Source organism: Narcine bancroftii, chromosome 5 (genome assembly GCF_036971445.1).
Source record: "Narcine bancroftii isolate sNarBan1 chromosome 5, sNarBan1.hap1, whole genome shotgun sequence".
Taxonomy (NCBI): domain Eukaryota; kingdom Metazoa; phylum Chordata; class Chondrichthyes; order Torpediniformes; family Narcinidae; genus Narcine; species Narcine bancroftii.
The window spans coordinates 63,684,674-63,706,001 of NC_091473.1; the positions used below are offsets into that span (position 1 = coordinate 63,684,674).

Here is a 21,328-nt window from a genome sequence, read left to right on the forward strand (position 1 = left end):
TGCAACAATTCATCTTCAACTCCCTCAGCAGGTCAAGATTATCACCAACACTCTACCATTATATTCTCTTTCCTCGAGAAGTTTAGTCTAACATGACAAGCTATACAGTATTCATTTCAATTTAAAGTTCAACACAAATGTAAACACAAACATCAGCAGCACAAATTATTTAAGTGTGCTGTTCTTTTTCTTTTAGAGATTCAGTCTGTCAGGTGCTTTGATAACACGTGTGGATCTTCTTAACACAGGTGCTTGTGTCAGCTCTGCTGGTCCACTACTGACTAGCACTGGCGGTGTTACTTCTGTTGCTGTGTGGGCTGGATCCTCTGCATTTATCTGTTCCTGTAGTGTCTCTTGCATTTTCAGCAGGCTCTTTCGATTCCTCCTCAGTATTTGACCATGCTCTGCTCTGACAGTGTAGGATCTTGGATTTACTTCCTCCAGTAACCTTTTTGACCCAAGTGTTTGAATCTCCGAGTCTCACTGTGTCATGTTGTGCCAGTGACCCTAAGCTTCTTGCTGACTTGTCATAGTTTGCTCTTTGTCTCAATTGCAGATGCTTTTGTTTCTCATAGAGCTGGATAAGGATCTGACCCACTGTCTTGGGCTTTCTTGAGCAACTGTTTAACTATGTAAACTTCTTTCTCTGCTTTATTGTTTGACTTTAATTCATACCTGGATGCATTGTAGCACTTTGATGAGCCTTTGTTTTGTTGTTCTTGTCTGAATCCCCAGAGGATCATGTCATCCATATATACACGCACCCCATTTATGCCTTCTATCATGTGCTCCATTGTCCTGTGGAGCACTTCTGGAGCTGAGGAAATACCAAAAGACATCCTCCAACAGGAGTATCGGCCAAACAGTGTATTATTCTTCACAGTGTTCACCAACATGAGATCCCATTCATGCATGTGCAACCATTACATCCATTGAGTTGTGGAGAGCAGCACGCATTTTTCACACGGGAGCGAAAAAGCGCTAAAATAGTGTAAGATCGCAGGAGGACGATTCCCAAATGGAACCAAATCCCTGAACAAGCCGTCCAGAGAAGGAGGTGAGCAGAAAAAATTCTGGGATGACTGGTGGGAGGTTCCCAGGTCCCGATGAGGGGAGGCCCCGAGGTAGCCCTCTGGAAGTGGAGGTGAATAGGAAAAGGTCTGCGATGACTGGTGGGAGGTTCCCAGGTCCCGATGAGGTGCTGAGGCTGAGGCTAGGTGGCAAGAACCTGAGGAGGAAGGCCTCCAAGAAGAACCTCTGTAACTATAGTGCTAAAAATCCAGCAGGCCTGCCGGGGCACAGTGACCCAGTTGAGGAGCAGCAAGGCCAATCTACTTGCACTGGGGGTGGGATCAGGTGACAATGGCCTTCCTTCGCTGAAGGTTGGGCCCAAGGCTGGCTGTACTGACCTAGCTTTGCTGAAATTAGGGTCTGAAATCAATAGCAGCAATGCTGATCTACCTTCGCTGGGGGTAGGATCAAGTGACAGAGACCTATCTTCGCTGAGCTTCGTTGAATTCAGGGTCTCAAAAAACAGGCATTATGCCATTGCATGAGTTGAGCTGCATGATGTAAGGTGATTGGACCTCAGTACGTCGAGACAGCGACGTGGAGACAGCGGCAGCAAAATTTTCCTGCTTAAAGTGCTTCGCGGAGGTGGGCCCAGAATGCACTAGCCCACAGACAAGGCGTGTCAAGGAACTGAACATGAAGCAAAAACAGTTGAGTGCACTTGATAATTAAAGGCTTTAATGGTTGGTGGTCGATTAATGCTATTCTATGACAGATGGTGTAATATTACCACTAATGCTTCTATTGGAAGACAGCGATAGGCTATAAAATTGAATTTGATCCTCAGAAATCCCCTCTGGTAAGGAGGAAGGGTCTATATATATATATACACATACATATATATATATATATATATATATATATATATACACACATACACAGACCACAACTGACGGAGGCTATATATGTCGAGATCATGGTGTTAAAAAAGAAAAACATTATTGAACGTTGTAGTGATGAAAAACATGAGTTTGTATCGAATATCTTCACACGACCTAAAAGAAGTGGCAGCACTAGAGTCTATTGGATCTTAACAACTATGTCTTGTACAGGCATTTTAAAATTAATAGCATATATTCTGTGATGCCACTGTTACGTAAGGGCTATTACATGTAATTTCTCTCTGAAAACCGACAAGAACCTTCCTGAGCAGTAATCATTTACCTTTCAAACACCAAAGCCTGGTGAACTTTACAAATATTAAATTCTGTGCATAGTATAAGAACTGCCTGCAACCAGTGAACTTGGAGGAATGAGAAGCGAGAATGGACTGTGAACCAAAGAACTTTTCTGAACTTACATACACATGCACTTAGAATTAGAAGGGGGTTAAGTTAGGTCAATAGAGATAAGTTAAAGTTTGATTCTGTTTTCATGTTTAAAGATAATTAAAAGCAATATTTGTTTAAGTAACCATTTGTCTTGGTGAATATCTATTGCTGCTGGGTTTATGGGTCCTCTGGGCTCGTAACACATGCCATTAAAGAGTGCATCACTGAGAGCAGTTTCTTCTATAGTGTGTATAGTGTGCATACTTTCACTTCTGTTTTGTTTCCCTTTGGAGAAACATTGCTTTGCATAATGATTCTGCCTTTGCACTTATTACAGACTTTTCCATAGGCTGGGCATTGTTTTGGTGCATGTTGAGTGCCACATTGTTTACAATTGAATGCTTCTCCACCTTTTTGTCGTTTCTCGTATCTCGTTTTTTGTTTGTGTGTGTGTCCAGACACTGTGGCTATAACTATGCCTTCATTTTCACCAGCTTTTGCACTATCACCAAACCTTTTTCATGTGCTGCAGAGCTAATTCACTGGGGTGGCATATCTTCACAGCTCCAGCTAAGGTAAGCTCTGTCTCTCACAGCAACCTCTCTCTTACTTTCTTATCAATAATCCCAAACACAATTTGATCACGGATCATTGAATCTTGCAGCAGTCTGAAATTGCATGTACTTGCTTTTAATTTCAAGTTAAATAAAGTATCAAAGCTTTCTCCCTGCAGCTGCATGTATGAGCAAAGCACTTGCCTCTTGAACATTTCACTTTTCTTTGGTGAACAGTAATCTTGTTGAAATTGCCCTTGTCAGCTGCCAAATGTGATGAAAACCTCCAGTGCTTGAGGTGCTTGAGGCAGAGCAATCTTTTGTGCATCAGGTTTGCTATCAAGTCCAGTGGCTTGCAGGTACAGCATAAATCATTGTTTGAACAACCTCCTCTCATGGTCAACATTTACAGTCCAATTTACAGAGTCAGGATTCTTTACACTCTCCATGTTTTCTGCTGCTATCATTTGATTCTCACTCTGCACACTCCTGGTGTTTCTTCTACTCCTGGTACCATGTGATATTTCTTTTATTGTAATAAAGAAACTTGTGTTCTTTTATAACAACTATACTTTATTAGCTACAGTACTCACGGCCTCGTGAAGACATCCATTTTGAATCTACTAATTGCAACAACTCATCTCCTACTCCCTCCAGTGGTCAGGATTATCATTATCATTACAGACAAGAAGGACAGAAAAATGAAGGGAAAGAAAGATGGAAAAAAGAGAGGCAATGGAGTGTGGCTGGCAGAAGGAGATATCGAAAACTCTGAGATGGAAAAAGTGCTATGGATGAGAGGGAGTAAAGACAAAGATAGAAGTTGAAGAGAGTGAAGGGAGGGGATATCATAAAAGAGCTGTTTGCAATATTGTAATAGCACTTTGTTCTGCACTATGGTAAATGTGAATTTTTATGATCATTTGTATTTATTATTTCTTTTTAATTTAATTGCAGTATACATTATAGTTGTTTTTAATTTTTTTTAAATATAAATGTATTTACAGCACTGTAGAAGTCAATTCCACCCCATGAAACCCATGTTGCTGAAACCCTGTATGATTTTGGAGGATGAGAGGAAACTGAAGCACCCAGAGGAAATCCACATTGGTCACGGGGAGATCGTACAACCTCTTTACAAACAGCGAGAATCTCAAACCCAGGTCTCTTGCTCTGTATTAGCATTGCACTAATTGCTATGCTAACTGTGTCACCCATGATGTATTATTTAGGCTAATATCTGTTTGGCTGCAGGAAGAATTACGATGCATCTGAACATAGTATATGACAAACTCATTATCATTATCAAACCAAAGAGAGGCAGTGAATGAGGGGAACAGGCAGGTAAGGAGCAGCAGGGAGAAGTGTAAAATAAAAGAAGAGAATGATGCAGAGAAAATCAAAAGACCAGAATTAAGATGATGAGAAGAATGATGAATTAGCTGAGAGGATGACAAGAATGAGAGAATTGGCATTGGGAGAAGGGAAGGCAATTGAAGAGAAAGAAGCACACTTAAACTTGGATAGAGCAAGTGATAACATAGAACACAGAACATTACAGCACAATACAGGCCCTTTAGTCCATGATGTTGTGTCAATCTAGAAGAAGGTTGAGTGTGTGATGGGAAGGGAATTGCTGGGGTGAGAGTGCAAGTGACAGAATTAGTGTGACAGTGAGGTGGGTGATTTCATGGTAAAAACACAAAGATTCTGGAGGAACTAGGCAGGTTTCGCAGTGTCCATAAGAGGTTAAGATATATAATCAACATTTTGGGCCTGAGCCCTTCTTCAAGGAATGAGTATAAAAAAGCTGGGGAGAAGGGAAGAAAGGGTAGGGAGAGGAGCACAGACCAATAGACAAAAGGTGAAAATTGGACATGGATAGAAGGACAGGAGAGGAAAGGTGACAACTGAACTGAATGCAGAACTGAGGAAAGGATATGGAGGGAAAGAGAAAGAGGGAGAGACAGAGCTAGAGGATAGGAGAAATAGGGATAGAGGAATGGGAGAGATGGAGGTGGGGGCTAATGAAAACCAGAGAAGTCGATGTTAATGCCATCTGGTTGGAGGATGCCCAGATGGGATATGAGGAATATGTTCTTCCAATTTGCAGGTGGTTTCAGTCTGACAGACTATGGACAGACATGTTGGCATGGTAATGGGGTGGGGAATTGAAATGGGTTGCCACTGGGAGATCCCCACTATTGCAGCAGACAGAGCAAAGATGCTAAATGGAACAATCTCCCAGTCTGCATCCAGGCTGTGTGAGTGAGGGGGGTGAATTCACCCTAAATGCTCCAATGGGTCCAATGAGCCTACTAACCCCCACCTGATTTGGAATGTGGAAGGAAATTGAAGCATCTGGAGAAAATCCACATGAACATGGGAAGAACGTACAAACTTCTCACAGATAGCTGGAGATTCAAACCTGGGTCAATGGCGCTATGTGGTGGTACATCACTGGCCTACTGCAGGGGGAATCTTCTGTACCTGCAGAAGAGCATGGGGACAAGAGAACACCTGGCCGGTAAATCAGTCGATCTGAATAGACCAAGTCCCACTCGGTTTGGTGTCAATCACCCTCTGGGATATAACCCTGAGCCGGCTCTTCGAAGACACTCCTAGAGTTTACAGCAGCTCTCCTCACATCTGGCTCTGTGGAAGTTTACATCAAATAAAGCCTGTGGTACAGACTTTTGGTTTTGTTTGTTTGCTTCTGACCGACAGCGCACCACAGTGTTTGGGTGAGGAAGGGTGGTTTAATCGGGTGTGTGTGGGGGGGGGGGGGTGGGGGGGAGGAAAACATCCTTCAAAATTGTTTCTGCCATGGTTGTTTATTTCTGAAGAATGCAAGCAGTGAGATTCACACAGAGTATACTATCGTTATAATTATAGCACCAGTCATTATCTGCATCTGGTTCTTAACCCCTGTTCTATTCTTACAGTATTCCAGTGTGCATAGTCTTGGTGTGGTTTATTTTATACAGGTTCTATTAGATGCTTTTACTTTTCCACTGTGTGTTTGGCTCTGAGCTCTGGGTTTTGAAATTTCCCACGGTTAGGAACATGTATACAGAATCCTGTAAATCCAGAGGCAATTCTCAGTAATTAAATCAGACCAGATTGCACTCCAAGCCACATCAGGTGGGATGTAGATGGAATTTTAAAGCTTGTTCTCTTGTTAGAGCCAGAGCAAAGGTGGAGTGACAACAATGTTACTGGGTTCAGGAACTATGGAGCTGGAAAAGCTTGGTCTAGAGATTCCCCTCCCTCTCTTAGAGTTGTGCTGGATGATGTGTCCCTGACTACTGCACTCCCTACCCCACCCATCCACTGGCAGGCATGAGATCCTCTACTGAAGCCAACGCCTCCTAGAGCAGTCACAGTTTCCTTTTCCTTCATTTAAATGGCAGTGGACAAACAGGTTTCCAACCCGGAGTGGGACTCCTCCCTGTCCTGATCTTCCTCTCTAACTCCACCTAAATCTCATCTCTTGCTCTCACAATATCCTGGCAAAGAGATCTCCCAGCCTGCACAGCTAAGAGCAGCTTCCTCTCTATCAGGCATCACTTCCCCCCCCCCCCCCACCACACCATCACCACTTTGGAGAATGTGGATTTTCTCAGTGTAGAAAAAGATTGTCACAGTTCATCCCCAGCAACAGTGTGACAGAGGACTTACTAATTTTCAGGCTGTTCTCAGGGATGTATGCAGAAACAGACATCCAGAGATATTGGAAAGTAATCAACTTGGTTTGGTTTGCCTGAAACATATTGGTCTTCCAGCATATGAAGATATCGGTGAGGGAATGTAGTTATCTGGCACATTCCAGGCTACAGGATTATATGCTGAGGGATGTTATGACCCTTGGCATAGCCAACAGTAGGGCTCTGTGGGGAAGGACCATAATCTAAGGTGTTTCCACTACCAGGAATTGAGGCACTTAGGCTGAGGGGAAGTCCCTCAAACAACAGAGGGAAGGGTAACTACAAGGGGTCACTCTAAGGTAATGATGCTAAATAGAAAATGAATGTAGCAAGTACAGCAATATATGAATATAACATTAAGGATGCAACAAGACTTTGCACAGTTTTCTTTTGTAAATCATTTTATTGTGAATAAAGTTTATTTTTGAAAATAAATCACTGTTATAAACATAAAATCTTGCAGATGCTGGAATCTGGAGCTGAAACAAACTACAGGAGAAACTTGTGGTGGAGGGGGTAGGGAATGGGTGTTGGAGTGGGGAGGGTGGTCAGGCAGTATCAGTGAAGGCAGCAGGATGGATGGTGACCCTGTAGCAGGAGTATCGAGGGAATGTAGCCAGGATGAAGGGGTAGAGGGAGAGCTGAGGCAGAGGCTAGTAAGGTGATGGGCAGTTTGAGGAGAAATGCTGTGGGCGTGCATTTGCTGCCATTCTGGGAAAATCAGCCCAGGGATTTGTTACAACTGGCCAAGTCACAGTTCCAGATCAGAGGCATTGTCTCAGAGTATATCAAGTTCTGGCATGTAATCAACGACCTGGACACCGCTACCACAGCAAAAGTAAGCTCCTTCATGGAAAATCCTCCTATGGAGCGTAAGTACGAACAATTCTGATGTTATCTCCTCGATTCCCTGGAACTCAGCTGATGTGAGAATGCCGTCCGCATCCTGAATACGCAGGCCTGGGCAATAGGAACCCCTCCAAGCTCTTGCATGAAATGGTGGCCTTAGCGGACAGACACACAAACTGTTTCCTGTTCCTCTCCAAGCTACTGGTGCATGTTTCCTTGGCAATATCCAACATGGATTTCAGCGCCCCACACCTGGTAGCCAAAGAAGCAGCCAGATTTTTCTGCAGCCCGAAACAGAGCTCCATACATGTGCAACTGATCTATGTCATCGGCGGTGCCAGTTCAGTCGCCCCCCACAAGCTCGGCCCCCCCAGCTGTAGCTGTGGCCCAGTCTTAATGTAATGAGCATTCAGAGAAACAGAGCAATTACTGTTTCTACACCACAGATGGGTCCGTAACATCTGGCGGTACATCTCTCTATGCTCGTACTCCAATGCCAAGTCAAGCGTGATGGTGGGAAATGGACAGGTCAGCTGACGATAGTGGCCTCGGCAGTTGGCACACATAAAGACCTACTCTACCTCAGGGACCAGCAAATGAAAAGGGATTTCCTAGTCAATACAGGCGCAGAGATAAGCCTCATTCCACCAACTTATTTCAAACTCAAACACAATCCCAAGGGCCTTCCCCTACAGGCAGCCAATGGAGCTTTGGCATCCACCTGGTCACAATGGTTTTCCATTGATAGTGTATGATTGCGTCCGTGGGACAAGTCCTACTCGGAGCAGATTTCCTCCAGGTGCACATGAACAGATGCCATATGGTCAACGCTACCAAATTCAGTCATACCCCCTCACTCTATGGTAACGTTCCTTTCTGCCATTAGGAATCCATGAATATGCCCGCCTACTGGCCAAGTACCTGTCGCTGTTGCTAAATGCTAAACCAGCACATGGTGTGGAGCACCACATCCAGACCACCTGGCCCCCATGTACGCAGAGGCATGGTGCCTCCCACAGGACAAACTCTTCCAAGCCAAGACTGAGTTCGTTGCCATGGAGGAGTTGTGTATTATCTGCTGCTCAAACAGCCCCTGGGTGTTCCCACTGCAGATGGTCCAGAAGAACTACAGGTGACTCAACGATGCCACTGTCCCAGATAGTTACTCCATTTCACACATCCAGGATGTGGCTACGAGGCTCCAGGGCTGCCAGATCTTTTCCAAGGTGGACCTCGTCAAAGGGTACCATCAGGTTCTGGTGCATCCTAACGACATTCTGAAAACAGCCATAATTACACCTTTCGGCCTTTTTGGGTTCCTTTGAATGCCTTTCGGTCTAAAAATTGCATCCCAGACATTTCAGCATCTCATGGACAAGGTTGGTAGAGACGTTGATTTCATCTTTGTCTACCTGGATGACATCCAATTAGGACCCTGATGCCAACACACACAGGACACACCTGACTCGCCTTTTTGACAGGTTGCAGGAGTTCGGACTCACGGTGAAGAAGTGCCAGTTTGGCTTGGAAACTATCAATTTACTGAGACATCGTATCACCCGAGAGGGGGGCCACAGCACTGCTGGATAAGGTGGAAGCCATCCAACGTTTTCCCAGGCCAAGCACAATCAAAGACCTACAAGAATTCCTAGGGATAGTGAACTTCTATCATCGTTTCCTCCCGGGAGCGGCTACCCTCATGCAACCCCTATTCAACCTCATCAAACTCGATGACAAGGTGCTCCAGTGGACATGTGAAACTGTTGAAGGATTTCAGGCAAGAAAAACGGCATTGGCGGAGGCCACACGTTTGGCCCATCCAGACTCTTCCTCCCCCCCTGGCCCTTACAACAGATGCATCGGACAGAGCGGTCGGTGCGGTGCTGGAGCAGTGGATCAATGAACAGAGGCACTCCCGGCTTTCTTCACCAGAATGCAAGAACAGCGCATTCGACTGCAATACAACATTTGGAGTACATGTTAGAAGGAAGGGTTTTCGTCACCTACACAGACCACAAGCCCCTTACCCATGCACTCAGCAAGGTTTCGGACCCATGGTCGGTGAGGCAACAACGACACCTCTCCTACATTTCCGAGTATACAACGGAAATTCGCCACATCGCAGGCAAATCCAATGTGGTGGTCGGCTATCACCGTTTCCTTATGAGGGCTTGATGTTGCTCAGCTGGCCAACGACCAAGCAGAGGATATGGACACCTAGACCTACCAGACTGCCATCACCAGCCTGAAGGTTAGCAATTTCTGTCCTTCACCAGGGAGCCCAACTTTACTGTACGACAGATCCACAGGCTTCCCCAGACCCTTCCTACCTGTCACCTGGCAACGGTGGGTGTTTGACCAAATACACGGTCTGTCACATCCTTCGATAAGGTCCATGCTGTCTGACAAGATCATGTGGCACAACCTCCACCACGATGTAACCCTGTGGGCTAAGACTTGTTTGGACTGCCAATGCACCAAAGTGCACAGACACACCAAGGCCCTGCTCCAGAGCTTCAACCCGGCACAGTGCTGTTTTGACTATGTGCTTGTGGACATCATCGGCCTGCTCCCCAAGAACCAAGGTATGCAGTATTTATTCACAGTAATCGAATGTTTTACCCGTTGGCCAGAAGGGAGATAGCCCTGCCCACATGTGACACAGAGACTTGCACCAGAGCTTTCTTGTCCATTTGGGTCGCACGCTTTGGAGTCACAACCCACATCACCTCGGACTGAGGAGCCCAGTTCACGGCCTCGCTCTGGGCCAACCTAGCCATATTCTGAGGCAGCCAATTACAATTTACCATCCTCAGGCAAACGGCCTTGTCGAACATTTCCACCGCCACCTGAAGGCCCTAATTGGATGGATGAACTCCCATGGATGCTGTTAGGAATTCGCAAAGCACCAAAAGAAGACCTACCAGCATTATCAGCCGAGATGGTGTACGGCTCCCCACTTACCATCCTAGGAAACATTCACTTCAAACCTCCCAGCCCACAACCCAATGCTCTAGATGTTATCCAGCGACTGAGGGAACAAATGGGTAAACAGAAACCTCTGCCACCTTCCTGACACAACTCTCCACCCTGCCACATCCCAGTGAACCTGCAGTCCACCAAACTTGTTTTCATGTGGAGAGGACAGCATGGGTCACCCAAAAATGCCTCTATTGTAAGGTAAAACATCATGAGATGGGAATGTGTAGGGAGTTACCCTGTACAAGGCTGTAACAAGAAGGGGAGGTGTCCTTGTACTCCTGTTAGGTAAAACATAATGAGATGGGAATGTACGGGGCAGTAACAAGATGTGAATGCATCCTTGTACTTACAAGATAAGAGAGACATTGATGGATTGAGAGGCAGGAAGCTAGCAGGGAAAGGATAGCAACAGTTTTAGTCATTGGACAAGTAATGATATGATGATGTTCTAAGCACATATCCAAGGGTATAAAAAATCACCATTTTGCTGATAACGGCAGAATGCATTCTCCGACTAACCTGGTTGGTCGCAAGTGTTACAATCCGGTAATAAAGAACAAAGAACCCTGATTTCGACTCAGCCTGGTGTTTGTCTCACTCATTCATGAACAAAGCAGACCTAACACTATGAAGGCCCATTTAAGGTGTTGCAGCCTGATGGTGCCATTTTCACTTTAGATATTGGCAGGGAGCAGGGTAGGTTTACCAATGACCACCTCAAAGCAGTGCATCTCAACTCAGACCAACCTGTCTCGGATGCCTAGGTCAGACACAGAGGCCACCCACCCAAGGACAGTATGGTAACTTGCTTAAAGGGTGGCAGTGATTCTGCAGAGTATGGTGTAGCGGGCTGAGCGACCGCACAGTTAAATAGGCCAAATCACTGCCCCAGTTGTCTGACACAAGATGGCACTGGCACCCTTCCCTTCCGAGGAGAAGCCCGCGGTTGGCAACATGCGTTGCATGTTGTGTGCATGCCGTGACGCACTGACATCACTTCCTAAGGCCAGCGCACTCCTCACAGGAAGTAGGCAGTCTCCTCGAGTAGCATGAGGAATTCAAAATAAAGTTGTTACTGGTTAACCTTGTGCTGTGTGGACATCTCTCATTTCAGTCGCGCTGCTGTTAGCCAACGCTACAAGGTTTTGTATAAGACATTGATGAGGCCAAATTTGGAGTACTGTGTGCATTTCTGGTCACCAAACTACAGGAAGGATGTCAATAAGATTGAAAGAGGGTGGAGAAGATTTACTAGGATGTAACTGGGTTTTCAGGAGTTGAGTTACAGGGTAAGATTAAACAGGTTAGGACTTTATTCCTTAGAATGTAGAAGAATGTGGGGAGATTTGATAGAGGTTTACACAATTATGAGAGGTATAGACAGAGTACATACAAGTAGGCTCTTTCCACTTAGATTAGGAGAGATAAATACAAGAGGACATGGCTTTAGGATGAAAAGGAAAAGGTTTAGAAGGAACATTTGGGGGAATTTCTTCACTCAGAGAGTGAGAGTGTGGAACGAGTTGCCATCTCACTTGGTAAATGTGGGCTAACTCTTACGTTTTAAGATTAAACTGGATAGATACATGGATGGGAGAGGTCAGGAGGGTTATGGAATGGGTCCAGGTCGGTGGGACTAGTGGCATGATGTTTTAGCACAGACTAGAACGGCCAAATGGCTTGTTTTCTGTGTTGTAATGTTCTATGGTTCTATGGATGGACAGAGGCAGAAACCAGACAAAGTGAGAGAGTGGTCAGATGGAGAAAAATAAGTCTCCCAGAGGGGAATGGATGATTCAAAGACAAATACTGCCAGTGTTGGAATCTGATAAGAAGAGGTGCCACTGAAGGGTGGGGAAGGGTAGATTTTGCTTTTCTGGTTTACTTATACTGAGATTAACCTTCAGTGCTGCGAGATTTTATACATCCTGGAGAAATGAAGAAACATAATTGTGCTCTACTTACATAGAGATAAACTTGCTGGACAGCAAGAAATACAAATCTTCTCTCTGTACCTCATAATATGAAATAGAAGCAGTAAGCTATCTGGTGCATCGACCCTGCGCCACCATTTAATAAGAACATGGCTGATCTGGCCATGGACTCAGCTCCAACTACCCATCTGCTCCCCATAACACTAATCCATCTGTGCCTTAAATACATTTAATAGGACAGACTCCATTGCTTCCTTGGGCAAAGAATTCCACAGATTCATTACTCTGTAAGCAGTTCCACCTCATCTTAATAAAATTCCTCCTGATCCAAATTCCTCCTCCCAACAAACATAAACTTGAACTTGAAACTTGAACCTGAGAATCACAGGGATATTGAGTGCTGTGTCAGCATGAAATAGAGAGGTTTCACCTTCAGGAATGTTTGGGAGTCCATGGAGGAGTGCTATTCTCACACCTCTCTCTACATTTTTCCTTCTCTAAATGATCGGATGTTCCATCACAGAGAACTCTCCTGACCTGCACTGACCCCCACCACCCCCACCTCCCCACTATTGTCCCCTCCCCCTTCTTAAATTGGCACAGAGAAAACAAAGTCTGAAATCTCATCAATCCAGGGGTGGGCAACTGTGTGTTCCGTCAGCATGAGATACAGGACAGGAAGGACCGAGACAGGTTGTGTTTCAACCTGAGGGGGAGGTTTCTTCCTCATTTGTAATACCTCAGCTTCCTGCTGCACAGTTTTTTTTAGACTGAGGATCACCACAGGGTTTTTTGCTGAAAGTGGCCGGTCACATTGTGTTCTCCCTTTGTCGATGGGTTAACGTAGTCCTCTCAATATTATTGGCAGCAGTGGCCATCCTTTCTCCTTCTGCTGATGGATCTCATGTTTCCTTCCTGTCTTTCATTCATCTGTGCATCTCATAATTTCTCTCTCTCCCCCTCCCCCTCACTTCCTTTATCCCCATGGCATGCTCTGCCTGTCTGTTTTTTCCTCTCTCCTCTTTCTCTCTCTCTCACACATACACACAAATGCATAAACACACACACGCACACACGCTGATCTCTTACTCTCTCTCTCTCCTTTCTACCCCACGCCCTCTCTTTCATTCGTCCCTCTTTCCCTCTTTCCTCCCACCTCCTTCCCCTCTCCTCCCCCTCCCACTTTCCACCTCTTCCCCTCCCACTCCTCCTTGCCAACTTTCCCTCTACCCCTTTCCTCCCCTCCCTCTTTCCTTCATCCCCTCCCTTTCCTCTCCTTAATCTTTACCTCTCCCCCTCTCCTTGCTGCTCCCCTTTCTCCTCCTTGCAATCTCCCCCTCCCCTTGCTCTCTCCTGCTCATTCTCTCCCTATGTGTCTCCCTCTCTCCTTCCCTCACTCCCTCTCCCCTCTCTCCTTTCTGTCCCACTCCTCGCCCCTCTCTCTGTACTATCTGTAGAGCGCGTCAAAAGAACCAAAGACTTGTTGATCCAAACCAAGGCTTTTATTAACTAAAAGACTGCAGCATATCACAAGTCGGTCGACCAGTCCAGAATGACCTGGTCTGGCTAGGAGCAATCCTTTAAGACCTGCCAGTAGGTGTGGCTACACTGTCAACCAATCAGTCATTCTACACTCTTCTTCTTTGGCTTGGCTTCGCAGACGAAGATTTATGGAGGGGTAATGTCCACATCAGCTGCAGGCTCGTTTGTGGCTGATAAGTCCGATGCGGGACAGGCAGACACGGTTGCAGCGGTTGCAGGGGAAAATTGGTTGGTTGGGGTTGGGTATTGGGTTTTTCCTCCTTTGTCTTTTGACAGTGAGGTGGGCTCTGCGGTCTTCTTCAAAGGAGGTTGCTGCCCGCCGAACTGTGAGACGCCAAGATGTACGGTTTGAGGCGATATCAGCCCACTGGCGATGGTCAATGTGGCAGGCACCAAGAGCTTTCTTTAGGCAGTCCTTGTACCTCTTCTTTGGTGCACCTCTGTCTCGGTGGCCAGTTTAGAGCTCGCCATATAACACGATCTTGGGAAGGCGATGGTCCTCCATTCTGGAGACGTGACCTACCCAGCGCAGTTGTATATATACACATTGGTGATAGAATCTGTACTATCACACTATCTCTACCCTCTTTTCCTCTCTCCTCCCTCCTCTCCCTCCTCCTTCCCCTTTCCTCCCTTTCTCAATTTCCCTCTCCTCCCCCCACTCCTCCTCTCCATCTTTCCCTCCACTCCCTTTCCTCCCCTTCCTCTCTTCTTCTTAATCTTTACCTCTTCCTTTCTCCTTGCTGCTCCCCTTTCTCCTCCTTGTAACCTCCCCCGCCCCTTGCTCTCCCCTGCTCATTCTCTCCCTATGTCTCCCTCTCCCCTTCCCTCTCTCCATCTCTCACCTCTTACCTACCTCCCTCCCTTTCACTCCCCCCTCCTTTCTCCCTCACCCTCTCCTCATTTCCATGTCCCCTCTTTCTCTCCCTCCCCTTCCTCCCTCTCCCCCTTCCCTCCTTCTCTTTCTGACCCTCCTTCTCTCCTGTTACTGTTTTTTTCTTGCCAAGCCTGTGCAGACTAAGTGGTGAACAGCACACAGTCTCACTGTTGTCAGAGGCTTTAGAGGTTGACAGGAATAGGCAGGTTGCTTTGCCTGGACAGGTTGGAGCGGCTGTGCTTGTATCTACCGGAGCTGCAAAGAGTGAAACATAGGCAAGGACAGATGGACAGACAAAGAACTGCTGGCGGAACACAGCAGGTCAGAGTCATGGGAACTCAGGAGGCGAAACCACAGCGTGCAGTATCTCTGAAGGGACTTTTTTTTTGTATCTCTTTCTCTTATGAGTGGGGATGCCTCTGTGTGCCTTTACAGCAGGCAGAAGTTGGTACATTTGGTGTATTTATTTACATGACAATAAAGGAATCTTGAATCATTGCAATAATGATTCAAAAGCGATGTGCCTCATCAGTCATCAAACACTGTGGGATATCTTGATCTTAAAAAGCACCTCTTAAAAACCAGAGTTTTGTTTTCTTTCCCGGATGGAGGAAGTGGCTTCATTTTATTTCAAGTTTCACCGTGACTCAGGGCTGAATCATGGATTGACCACAAGGAGGAGGGAAGGGGAGGCGAGTTAGGTTCTGTGGGCTCATTGTTCAATGAGTTGCTGAATGCCTCCCTCTGGTGAATACAGTGGCACTGGAGTTCTCTCTGAGGAAATAAAGGGCCTCACACAGGCTTGGTGCATTCAACCCCACTAACCCAGGCATCCATCATCAAACTGATAGGGCAATGAAGAAGGCCACTCTGCCCATCAAGCCCATTCTGGTAGATTAGTCTCTTCAGTCCCATTCCCTTTCATTGCCCTGCAAATTAGTATCCCTTTATGGATCCCTGAATGTTTGTTACCATCTGCCTATTGCAACACTTATTTTGAGCCTGTTCTTCTTGATCCTTAATCTCTTTCAAAGGGAAAAGCTTCTCTCTATCTCAGGGCTTCTCAACTTTTTAGTTCATGAATGCTTTTGGGGAGCACTTGGAAATATAACCATATAAACATGTACAGCACAGAAACAGGCCAGTTTGGCCCTATGAGTCTGTGCCAAACATCTTCTCCCTCCTAGTTCCACTGACCCACATTTGGCCCATAACCCTCCAGACCTCTCCTATATATATACCTATCCAACCTTTCCTTGAATATTAACATCGATCTCGCTTCTACCACCACTGCTGGAAGTTTATTCCATACCTTCACCATCCTCTGTGTGAAAAAATTCCCTCTTATGTTTCCCTTAAACTTTTACTCTCAATTCGTGCCCTCTTGTTTGAATCTCTCCCACTCTTAGTGGAAAAACCTATCCACATTGACCATCTGTCTTATAATTTTGGATACCTCTATCAAATCACTCCTCAATCCTCTACACTCCAGGGATAAAATCCCAGACTACTCAAACTTTCCTTGTAACTCAAACCCTGAAATCCCGGCAACATTCTCGTAAACCTCCTCTGCACTCTCTCTAAACTCATTATATCCTTCCTGTAATTCAGTGACCAAAACTGCACACAATATTCCAAATTTGGCCTCACCAATGGCTAATATAATTTCAACATAACATCCCAACTCCTGTATTCTATACTCTGATTTATGAAAGCCAACATACTAAATGCCTTCTTCATCACCCTATCCACATGTGATTCAACTTTCAGAGAATTATGTACCATGACTCCTAAATCCCTTTGTTCCACCGCGCTCCTCAATTGTCTACCATTTAACGTGTATGTCCTATTTTGATTAGTCCTACCAAAATGTAGCACCTCACATTTATCAGTATTAAACTCCATCTGCCATCTTTCAGCCCAACTGTCCTATATCACCCTGTGAGCTTTGATAATCTTCTTCACTATCTACAACACCACCAATCTTTGTATCATCTGCAAATTTACTAATCTAATTTGCCACCCTATCTGCTAGATCATTAATATATATGACAAACAGCAGTGGACCCAGTACTGATCACTGAGGCATTTCACCTGTCACCAGTCTCCAATTTGACAAACAATTTTCCACTATTACTCTCTGGCATCTCCTATCCAATCATTGTTTAATCCATTTCATTACTTCATTAAATGCTTATGCTTCCACCTTCCTTACTAAACTCTTATGGGGAACCTTGTCAAAAGCCTTACTAAAGTCCAAATAGACAATATCCACCACCTTCCCCTCATCAACCTTTTTAGTAATCTCCTTGAAAAACATGATCTCCCCCAACCGCTGGTTCCTTGGCCGCCTCCCCCAACCGCCAGTCCCTCGGCCGCCAGGCCGTCTCCCCTGACCACTGGTCCCTCGGCCGCCTCCCCCGACCGCCAGTCCCTCAGCCGCCCGCCCATCTTCCCTGACCGCCGGTCCCTCAGCCACCGCCCCTGACCGCCAAGCTGCCTCCCCCAACCGCCAGTCCTTCGGCTGCCTCCCCTGACTGCCAGTCCCTCGCCCCTCTGGCTGCCTCCCCCGATTGCTGGTCCCTCAGCATCCAACTCGTGCTGCCGCCTCTCTCCCCACTTGCCGGATTTTGGAACTTTCTGGATTTTAGATGCCGGATAAAGGATTGTGTATCTGTACCATCTCTAAGAACACTTTCCATTAATTTACCCACCACTGATGTCAGACTTACAGGCCCATAATTGCCAGGTTGATGTTTGGATCCTTTTTTGAAAAGGAGTCACCCTCCAGTCCTCTGGCACTTCCATGGTGGCCAGTGACATTTTAAATATTTCTGACAATGCCCCCACTATTTGTTCACTAACCTGCCTGAGGGTCCTAGGGAATATTTTGTCAGGACCTGGAGATTTATCCACCTTGATCTTTTCAATATAGCCAACACTACCTCCTCATTAATTCTTATATTATCTTTAACCATATAACCAGCACAGAACAGGCCAGTTCGGCCCTACTAGTCCATGCCATAACAAATCCCCACCCTCCTAGTCCCACTGACCAGCACCCGGTCCATACCCCTCCAGTCCTCTCCTATCCATGTAACTATCCAGTCTTTCCTTAAATGTAACCAATGATCCCGCCTCGACCACATCTGTTGGAAGCTCATTCCACATCCCTACCACCCTTTGCATAAAGAAATTTCCATTCATGTTCCCCTTATAATTTTCCCCCTTCAATCTTAAACCATGCCCTCTAGTTTGAATCTCCCCCACTCTTAATTGAAAAAGCCTATCCACGTTTACTCTGTCTATCCCTTTTTAAATCTTAAACACCTCTATCAAGTACCCTCTCAATCTCTACGCTCCCGAGAAAAAAGCCCCAGTCTGCACAACCTTTTCCTGTAACTCAAACCTTGAAATCCTGTCAACATTCTCGTGAACCTTCTCTGCACTCTCTCTATTTTGTTTATATCTTTCCTATAATTTAAGCTCCCTACCATATTTCTTCACCATCTGGCTCAATATTCTTTTCCTTAGTGAATACTGAGGGAAAAAAAAATAGTTTAAAATTTCACCCATCTCCTTGGGCTTCTCACAGAGCTTACCTCCCTCATCTTCAAGGGGTCCAATTTTATCCCTCATTATTCTTTTACTTTTAATGTACCTATAGAAACCTTTTGGATTTATTTTTACTTTTCCTGCCAAAGCAACTTCATTTCTCCTTTTAGCTGTTCTAATTTCTCTCTTAAGATTTTTTTTTACACTACTTAATTTCCTCAAGCAGTTCATCCATTCCCTACTGTTTATACCTGTTGTACACATCCCCCTTCCTCTGAACCAAGTTCCCAATATCTTTTGAAAACCAAGGCTCCCTACAGTTTCTAACCTTTCCTTTAATCCTCATGGGGACATACTGACTCTGTGCTCTCAGAACTTCTCCTTTGAATATCCTCCATTTATCTGCTACATTCTTCCCTGAAAATAGCTTATCTCAATCCACACCCTCTAAATCTTTTCTCATCCCTCCAAAATTTGCTTTCTTCCAATCAAGAATCTCAACCTTTGGCCCCCCTCTATTCTTTTCCATTACCTGATTAAAACTAATAGTATTGTGATCACTAGACTCAAAGTTTTCCCCAACACAAACCTCTGTCACCTGACCAATCTCATTCCCTAATAGGAGATCCAATACAGCCCCCTCTCAAATCAGTTCTTCTGCATATTGATTAAGAAAACTTTCCTGAACACACTTAACAAACTCTACCCCATCCAGCCCTCTTACTGTATGGGCGTAAAAGTTAATATTCGGATAGTTGAAATCCCCACAACTACCACCTTTTGTTTATTACTCATATACACAATCTCCTTATAAATCACAGAACTCCAATCATCAATTACAGTTTAAAAGACCTGGTACAAGCATAGTAAGAAAGTAAATAAACTCACCAGTAGCAGATTAACTACCTCCCAGGCCCTAGACTGAGTTTTAGTAAGGCCTTCCCTAACCTTGCCCCGCCACAGGCCCAGGCTACCCCCAGCTGCCACTGCCACCCCTGCTCCCTGCCATTGCCCAGGCTGCCCCCGCCAACCCTCGCTTCTCAGAAATGGCCTGGTTACCTGGGCACCACTCGCTACAGGCCTCTCATTTAACTGTACTGACCATCGGTCAGACACCACCAGCTGTGCACCCCTCCTGTTTTTCACTTGCCACATTTGACAGGGCTCCTCCTCACACACGCTGCAAATCTTCATGGTCCCAGATCCACCACGTGTGTCATTCCAACAACGGCAAGGCACCGACTCTGGCCCACAGTCACCAGCTTCACCCATGCAGAATCGGGGTGTTGGAGAACACCGCTATGATCCTTAAGTCACGACTGGTCCCTTGGCTCCTTCAGCAAAGATAAGATGAATTCTCACCGTAGGGTTTCTGGGTATTTCTGGTGACCATGAAACTGGCTGCTGTGCTGTTTGGCATTCTGTGATGTTTGCCCCAGTCACTTTTCAAAAGACCAAGTGCCCTACATTTCCTGATTGTTTGGCTCCCCCTTTCCCCTGCCATCTTGTCTTCCCCAATATAAATTGAATGAAAGACAGAGGTAAAAAGTAATTTAAATAAAAATGATAGATCGTTATTTCTCCCTGTCATTTCTTCTGTGGAACCCAGTTTGGGAAACACTGCTCTACTTACACCCCTCCTGACTCATTGTGATCTTGGCCACCACTAATAAACTTCCTCTCAACCTTCTTTGATCATATGAGAGTAATCCCAGTTTCCCCCAACCCCCACCCGTGAACCAATCCTGACTCAACTCAGTCCTGACCCTTTTTTAAATCCCTCATCCCTCTCTCTGTTTGCCCAGCGCTTGGCAATCAACTGCCTTTGTCTGTCATCCTTCACCCTTCCCTGGTTCACCAATGCCCTCCAAGCTCTTGTCCAACCCTCCCACCCTCTCCACATGATATCAGCTATCTCGCCCACTGGATAAAGGGCTCTGGGCTGAAACATCGATCGTTCTCTTTCTCCCACTGATGCTGGTTGACCCAATGAGTTCCTTCAGGAGGTTGTATGTTGCTCCAGATTCCAGCCCCTCTGATGTGTCTCTAGCTGAAGCCTTTCAATTCAGGGAGTATTCTACAAACCTCTCTCCATGCCTGCCTAGGAAATGATCTGTCATGATGCTTCCTGAGGACAAGGGTGAACTGTAGCTTCAGCAGCCACTGAAAAACATTCTGGACCTTTAATATCTCATTTGCTTAAATAGGCTCGTAGAATTATGGCGGGCCCCTACCATCCAGCACACAGTATCTTTGACCCACTACCATCAGGAAGGAAGTACAGGAGCATCAAAATCAGGACCGCCAGCCTAGGAAATGGCTTCTTCCTGTTAGCTATGAGATTGATGAACAGTATCCTGTAACCTGGATCTCTTCTAAATGAAGCAAGAAAAATATTCTGAATTATTTATATTTATATATATAAAATTTGTTTTATATTTTTATGTATATATGTGATTTTTATGTGATGTTATTGTGTGTATATGTGTGTGGACCGTCGTCTGGAGAAACAGGGTCACTAGGGTTGGTGTCCCCCATGGATCTTATCCCATACACCGACAATAAAAACACCAGCACCAACGAAAACAATAGTGCGTGCTTGTAGCACGTGCAGACGAAACCATGTGATTCGAAGCGTCATTGTAATTGGGTAATAATGACAGCTCTGATTGGATGAATTAGAAGTTCAGGAAGTAAATTATCATTGAGTTTTAGCCTTGTAGGTATATTGATGCATGTAAGCTGGCCTTACAAAAAAAATATTTTAGTTGTTATAACTATCTACAGGGATATTTTATAAAGAATAAATTTCTGCAGAAACACAAAAATTTTATAGACAGTTATTTTTGTATCACCCCCTCTGATGATGTCGCCTGGTGCAGTCTCCCCCCCTCACCTCCCAGTGACACCAATGAGAAACATAGTTTCATCTGGTTGAATTTCTCATCCATGCACAAGGAGCATTTACAGCAGATAATTGACCTTC

The 21,328-nt window shown here is 45.4% G+C and overlaps 1 long non-coding RNA gene across 1 annotated transcript in view; it reads left to right on the plus strand.

The window, feature by feature from the left end:
• Positions 1 to 5,580, plus strand: part of LOC138763448 (uncharacterized) — a 118,355-nt gene extending 112,775 nt beyond the window's left edge. The window contains exons 2-3 of the long non-coding RNA XR_011357569.1: positions 3,581 to 3,795; positions 3,904 to 5,580. This is a non-coding gene — a long non-coding RNA (uncharacterized lncRNA). The remainder of the gene's footprint in view (positions 1 to 3,580; positions 3,796 to 3,903) is intronic.
• The last annotated feature ends 15,748 nt before the right edge of the window (positions 5,581 to 21,328 follow it).